This window comes from Silene latifolia, chromosome X (genome assembly GCF_048544455.1).
Source record: "Silene latifolia isolate original U9 population chromosome X, ASM4854445v1, whole genome shotgun sequence".
Lineage (NCBI taxonomy): Eukaryota > Viridiplantae > Streptophyta > Magnoliopsida > Caryophyllales > Caryophyllaceae > Silene > Silene latifolia.
In genome coordinates, this window is record NC_133537.1 from 89,862,149 (window position 1) to 89,869,217 (window position 7,069).

Consider the following 7,069-nt stretch of genomic DNA (forward strand, 5'->3'; position numbering starts at 1 on the left):
TGCCTTATAGATGAGAATTCTGAACGAGCCCAACGCGCTCCGCGGGTGACAATCCGTCCAACTAAGAAGCAAAAAGTGGGCGGCAGGAGTATAGGACATTCACATTTGAAGGCAAGCCCCATCATATTCTCTAGGTAACTCGGATGCTCTCGCAAGACCAGTTAAAACGTAAATTCGAAAGAATTCACTTTTACAAAGCAAGACCCCTTGCATGAAATTCAAGAAACCCTATAACATCCCCTCCAAAGATCGATATATAAAGTAACAAAACTCACCAAATTGTTGGACAAAATCAAACACTTACTGACCTAAGATTGCAGACCTTTGCCCGTTTTAAATCTTACACAACAACTGCAACCACATTCCAAAAATCACAAATATGTGCAATAACCAGGAAAAAACAATTACGATAAAATAAATAAATACATAAAATGAGGAAAGTGAAGGAATTCAGAGCGTGAATGAGCATTAAGAGACAGAATGGGTAAGAGATAACGGAAATTTGAAAAAAATTAATGGGGGATGGAATCACCATCAAAGCAAAATCGTACCTGTATCATCAAATTAATTGATCAAAACATCTAAAATAGCTGAATATCAACACCATCAACGCAAAAGAAAGATGACATATTAGAGGGAGAGAGGGATAGCAGGAGATTGAAATGAAATTATGATTTTGGGGGAGGTTGGTAAATGAAATGAAATGAGAAAAAGGGGAATGAAAACAATCTTGAGTGACAGCGCGATAATGAGAATGAAAGGGAGGATAAAATGGAAAGAGTAGCACAAAACGAAAAAAAAGGGAAATCAAATCGGGGAAATGATACATCCAAATTACTTAGATTTGATACCCTTTGCAAGAGCAAATCCAAATAATTTTTGTAGATTAAATAAGAGGGAAACAACAAACCTTGGGCCAGGATCATCTGTTAAGGGCAACTTTTCATAACAGTAATAGGATCGAATGTTTTGATAGCTTTCCTGAGATTGTTAAAAGAATCTCGATGAGAATGTCTATAGAGATGCATATCATTAGACCCAAGAAATATTGAAACGGTAAGAAGCCATTCTTGCTTTAATTTTAGAGGCTGAAACTTACGCTTTCAGTAGAGACAGAGCTGCAAAGAACATCATCACTTTTCTCTAGGGTTGAAGCTGATATATAAACAAGTGTTTCCATACTCTATTTTTAAGAAAATTGAATGAACATCAAATCAGAAACAGATTAATAAGTTCAAAATCCAGCAAGATAAACAAGAACCTCGTATCAATCTACCATGTATAAAAGCCATTATCCCAAAGGTTAAAATATCAAAGAAGGATAGAATTCAAAGCAATACCTTCGACCTTCAAATAAATATAAGCCCTACCTTCTCCAGATCATATCCACAGGAGCCTGCAAGTTTAGCGCACATTCTGTGTTATATACTATGCTATATCATATAGAAAAATGACATAGCAATGCGCACATTCCTACTTTGAGTTAAGTCAAGCAACAGAAAGATAAAAAAAAACTCAAACTGCAGCGAAGACAGTTCTATAGAAAACAAAAAAATACGAAACTTTCTTACGTGAGATTCGAACCTTAGCATTCTCGTAAACTATAAAAACGATAAACGGATGGGGGAAGCTACCAAGTTATTCTCAAAGTCATATGCTTAATAAGGAAAGCCTGATTAAAACATAAGTTTGTCCTACAAATCTCTACTAATTCTTTGGCTCAAGATGTAAGGAATGTGTATTATCTCGAAGGTATCTCAAACTATAGCATTAGACGGTCCATATAGTACATCACAGAGAAACTCATTTCAACTTAAAGATGACAGTTTGGCTGGGAACGCAAACAAATTTTGCTTTAACTAAATTCGTTTTCTTTGAAGCAGGATGGAAGCTCCTATAATTCATAAGTGTCCCGACTTTAAAATGTAAAATAAAGAATTTTTTGTAAGCCTAAATTTGGCATCCTAAATCTACAAAAAGAAAAATGTAATTCTTAAGATACACAATGGTTTACAGACATCACTGCAACAAAGAGAGATTTCTAAGGAGAGTCAAAGAACATTTTATGATGGCTGTTCAGTGGCGTGAAAAAAAGCCGTAGTAAAATTCGCTAATATGACATATACCGCATCCATCCCAATTTATCATCCCTATTTGACTTTAGTTGTCAATCGATGTTTCTTTGGATATATCAAGACACAATGTAAAGTTTGTCACGGTTGATTCAGCCAAACCTTTTCAGATATAGCTAGGTTTACGAAAGTTGTAGCTATTGTGTACTCTAAGAAAATATCGGTTAGAGTAGATATTACTGACCACAAAGTCAAATAGGGAGTGTATAAATGGGAGAGGGGGTGTATTAAACTATCACCCTCCACAAATTCTCATTATAGACGGACACTATCCGTCTATAGCTATAGACGAATAGTGTCCTTCTCACAAATGAAAGTGGGTAGTGCAAGTGGGTGAGAAATGGATACCCCCACTTACACTACCCACTTGAGAGGGACACTATCCATCTATAGCTATAGACAGATAGTGTCCGTCTATAATGAGACGGACTGATCACCCTAATTACAAAGAGAAACATACATTTGAGGCAAGAATGCAAGATACATTGTAACTGAAGTTCAGCAACAACAGTAACATGCGAATAACAATGTGGCTCCATAGTGAAGGCAACTCACCAAGAACTTCATTGATTCCATGTCAAGTTGAAACTCATCCCCAAGCATTTGAAATAGGAATGCTCCAATGTCCCCATGCGTTTTATTGTCCATCTCATTGACACTCCCTAATACTCTACTTGACGACGATTCATGCGAGCTCTCACGAAAGCAAAGCACCAAAATAACCCAGAAATTCAAATTGTCCAAAAAAATTATTGCATGCAATCACTTTAAACCTAAAAAATCCCCAAATTATTACATGCAATCAATTTAAACCCTAAATTATTTAATTTAACTCACAATCATTGATAGTTAACATATATAGAAAGAAAATCACAAGAATGAACAGGTAACTTACTTAGTACTGTTCGTATCAGACGGATTCAATTTGTCATCGCCATTATTGTCAATTTGATAAGTGAATTGCTTTGTCGAAGAGGAGGAGGAAAGATCCATATAAAGTAGAGGACATGGGAAATTGGAAAGGAACACAGCACATGAGTGATATAGAAACGAGGAATGAGGAGCAGAAAATGTATAATTATTAATGGGGATATGACTGTGGGAGAGGAAAAGAGGGAGAATGAGGAGTGGAGATGAGATTGTTGGCGTGTTGTAGACGATGATCAGGAAAAAATGGCAGGGAAGTAGTAATAAGAATGAAATGGAAGGGGCAGAATGGGTAGAGTAACACAGAAGTACTGTTACAGCTACAGTAACCACTCTTTTGGTTTTTTAAAGAGTATGGAAAAGATTTTAGGCCCTGTTCTTTTGGACTTTAAGTTGCTGAACTGAACTGAACTGAACTGAACTGAACTTATAAGAGCTGAACTGAACTGAACTTATAACAGCTGAACTGAACTAAATTGAACTTATAGAAGATGAACTGAAGTTATAAGAGCTGAGCTGAACTTATATGAGTTGAACTTATAGAAGTCGAACTAAACTTATAAAAATTTTGCATTTTATATAAGTTATTTTTTTATATAAGTACTACAATACATTACAATAAAAAATAAATTACATATTACATTTTTTTTCTAACCATTCATTTCCATATTATCATCCTCCTCGTCACTTTCATCTTCATCTTCATTTTCACTGACATCATCGAATCCATTGTCTCGCCAAATGTCTTTTACTATGTTATTTCATACCTTGTACATAACTTACTTACGCTTTGTTTTAGACATGTCTCAATCTGTTGAGATTAATGAGGCATAGGTGAAATAAGGGTAAAAATATTAATGAGATAGGTGGACTTGTGAATAAGTAATGAGTAGGTGGTTTAGCATAAATAATTTATAAAGGTCATTTTTTTTATAATGTGTATTGAATAATTTTAATATTGGATTTTTTTTGCATTGCTTTAAATGAAAAGCGTACTATTGTTTTTTTCAATTTGTCAATATTATAAAACGGGTATGAATTTGTAGTTAATATTGTAATACCCGCCTTGTTAGGGACCCGTTGACTACCGGTTGACTGACCTTGGACACATGTTAGACCCTTAGAACATTTCACACAAGCGATCTTGCGTCATAGTAACCTTTGGGAAGTGGGACTCGATCTAGTATAGGCTACTCGATCGAGTAGCCTAGTGACTCGATCGAGTAGAGGTCATTCGATCGAGTAAGTCCCATACTCGATCGAGTATGGTGAGTTCAACGTAATTATATAACTCATGAGTCGTAAACCCAAATCAATTTTCATTTCTTTTCTCCCTAAACCTAATAGACGATATACCTTCTCCCTCACCAGCCTGAAACCTTTTGAGACCCTCTAAACTTGGAGACACCATGGGGTTGGAGACTTGAGTCGGGTAGCGATCTTGTCGCCGGAATGCCGAGCATAGGTAAGTCATCATCATCATACTTAGGTTCCTTTATGGTTATGGTTGTTATAGTAATAGGGTTTTTCCTACTGGTTGTGATAGGTATGGATGGAGGTTGTCTTATCTTCGTATAGATGTATGCGGTGTTGCTGGTGATTGCTAAAGGTAGGTTTTCCTACTCAGTACTATTGATTAGTTGGCATGTGTGATGCATGGTGTTTCTGTTCGTGAATGGTTGTGATTGTCTGTGGTTCCCGAGATGCGCCCTCGGCTTAGTACAGTCATCATCGGAAATGGCCTCACGCCCTTGATTCGCCCCTTGTGATTCCCGTCACAAGGGGGATATGCACATTAATGGACATGGGTTATTCGCTCTATGGTTTTGAGCGGAGCTTAGGTGGTAAGGCTGCGGTCGCCACTGGCGATGTGGAATATCTGTTGCGATGGATATTATGGCAGGACTTTACCTTCGGGTTAGTCAGGTGATTGATGGAGTATTGGAGTTGGAGATTGATAATTGTGTTGTACTAGGTTTGTTGTGTTGTTTATCAATTACTGACCTTATGTAGTTTGTTTGTCTGTCTTCTTGTTATGTGTCTGCCGTGATCCATTATGGTGAGTAGTCAGTCTTAGCAGGTGTTGATATGAAGCTTATCTGGGTGCGTCGGAGGGACGAGTCTTGGCAGGGATAGCATCACCGTAGTAGTTGTTTAGCAGTTGTATCGTTCTTTTGAGTTAAACTTATAATAAACTTTTAATAGTTCATTTATTGACGTTATGATATGCTATTCCTCGAGCAACCGAGATGGTAATGCCCGTAGCTGTTAGGGAAGGTCTTGTTAAGGATCGTTGGGAGATAGCGGTGTTACGAAGTGGTATCAGAGCGACGATTTTAGAACCTGTAACCAATGAACCTAATGAACATAGTGAGTCAAATAAAATGAACTTGGTGTATGTATGTTGGGAGCCCCTTGTGTACTTGATTTTGGGTGAGAAGGCTCCCTCATTCCAAAATCCCGACCCCAATATACTTAAGCCAGCCACTTCAAATGGGGATATGGAGTCGGGAATTATATGAGCATATGTGTGTAATGTGTAAGATATATGTGTATAAAGGTAATGTCTTTTGTGTAAATGATAGAACATGTGATGCGTAATTGCTTGTCTAGTTGTATACGCGTAAGTATGTGGATGGACGATAAGATGTGTTAGAAGTATACATGAGGATATGTGGCGACATGAAAGTTGGTAAATGTTTTACGAGTAAGCTATATTTGATAGATTGTATGAACATGTTGTGTTGAAGGATTTGCCATGCAGATGAACAAGGTAGAATATCGTTACTGTTATGAGTAAATATGTGGATTAAAGTGCATAATGGTGGAATCGTACGTTGTATGGAATGTAATAGAGTAGAATTATAATGTTTTAACTGCGGTATTTTTGTTATATGTTAAGTAATGATAATCGATAGTAACAGTATAGAGATAATTAGTGATGAGTTCAAATTATACCTTAGATTCCGAACGATTTGTTATTTTTCAGGAATGACTAAACAATTCGTAATCTCTCGTTGAGTATTTTGACTTACTCGACCGAGTACGAGGGCGTACTTGACCGAGTAGACCTTACTCGACTGAGTAGGTGGGTCACTAGATCGAGTTTGCCAGAAAACAGAATCAATGATAATTCTGCCAACGTGAAAAATCGACTGAGCAATCCCAACTCGATCGAGTAAAGGCTACTCGATCGAGTACCGCAGATACTCGATCGAGTATCGCTGCTACAGTACATGAGTTTCTTAAAACTTTTTTAAGGCTTATAACCTCACTCCTTCTCCGACCTTATTTCTTATTTCCTAATTCTAAAAGCTAAAACTATCATTAATCTCTTTCTCCACCAGAGCTTGGTGTAATTGTGCTTGATTCATTTAAAGTTCATCCATTTAATTCATTTCCAAACTACTTTAAGGTAATTTTCTACTTCTTTCTTTGATTTTAAAGCAATTTGAAGCATGTGTTGGTGTTGGAACTTCAGAAAATTAGGTTTTTATACGCTAATTCCGTGTTGCAATTGTTGGATTTTGATAGAAACTACCTTGAATCATTGTTATTGATGTTAGGAATTACAAATTAAACCCGATTTGTGACAATAATCAACCCAGATTTTTCTAGGGTTTGCCTCAAATTTTCGATTTTGTTCATTAAATTCATCTTAAAGTGTTGAAAAAGGGTAAGGGATGTTAGTAGTATCATATTTGGTGCTTGATTTTGGTTATTTTCATCAAAAATTTTGTCTTAAAACTCCGTCTTATGAGTGTACAAAGCTGAAATTTTGTCCCAATATTTATTGCCATAATCGATTTATTGAGCTTAGTTTTGGTAGGAATGCAGCCCGGTTACTTCTATAACTTGTTTAAACTTCGTATTTTTAGATTTTGAACCATCTTTTAATAGATTGCAAAGAGTAAGGGAGTTGGTAAATTCATGTTTTGCTCTCAAATTTTTCATGTTTTAGCAAGAAAATCCGTTTTAAGCATCATCTTCGTCGTATATAAAGCATTTAA

At 36.4% G+C, this 7,069-nt stretch overlaps 1 long non-coding RNA gene across 1 annotated transcript; it reads right to left on the bottom strand.

The window, feature by feature from the left end:
- Window positions 1–218: 218 nt before the first annotated feature.
- LOC141621483 (uncharacterized) lies at window positions 219–3,264 on the bottom strand. The gene is made up of 5 exons (XR_012532373.1): window positions 3,028–3,264; window positions 1,341–1,396; window positions 1,100–1,183; window positions 911–981; window positions 219–351 (listed from the first exon to the last, which is right to left on the bottom strand). It is a non-coding gene; the product is annotated as an uncharacterized LOC141621483 (long non-coding RNA).
- Window positions 3,265–7,069: the final 3,805 nt, after the last annotated feature.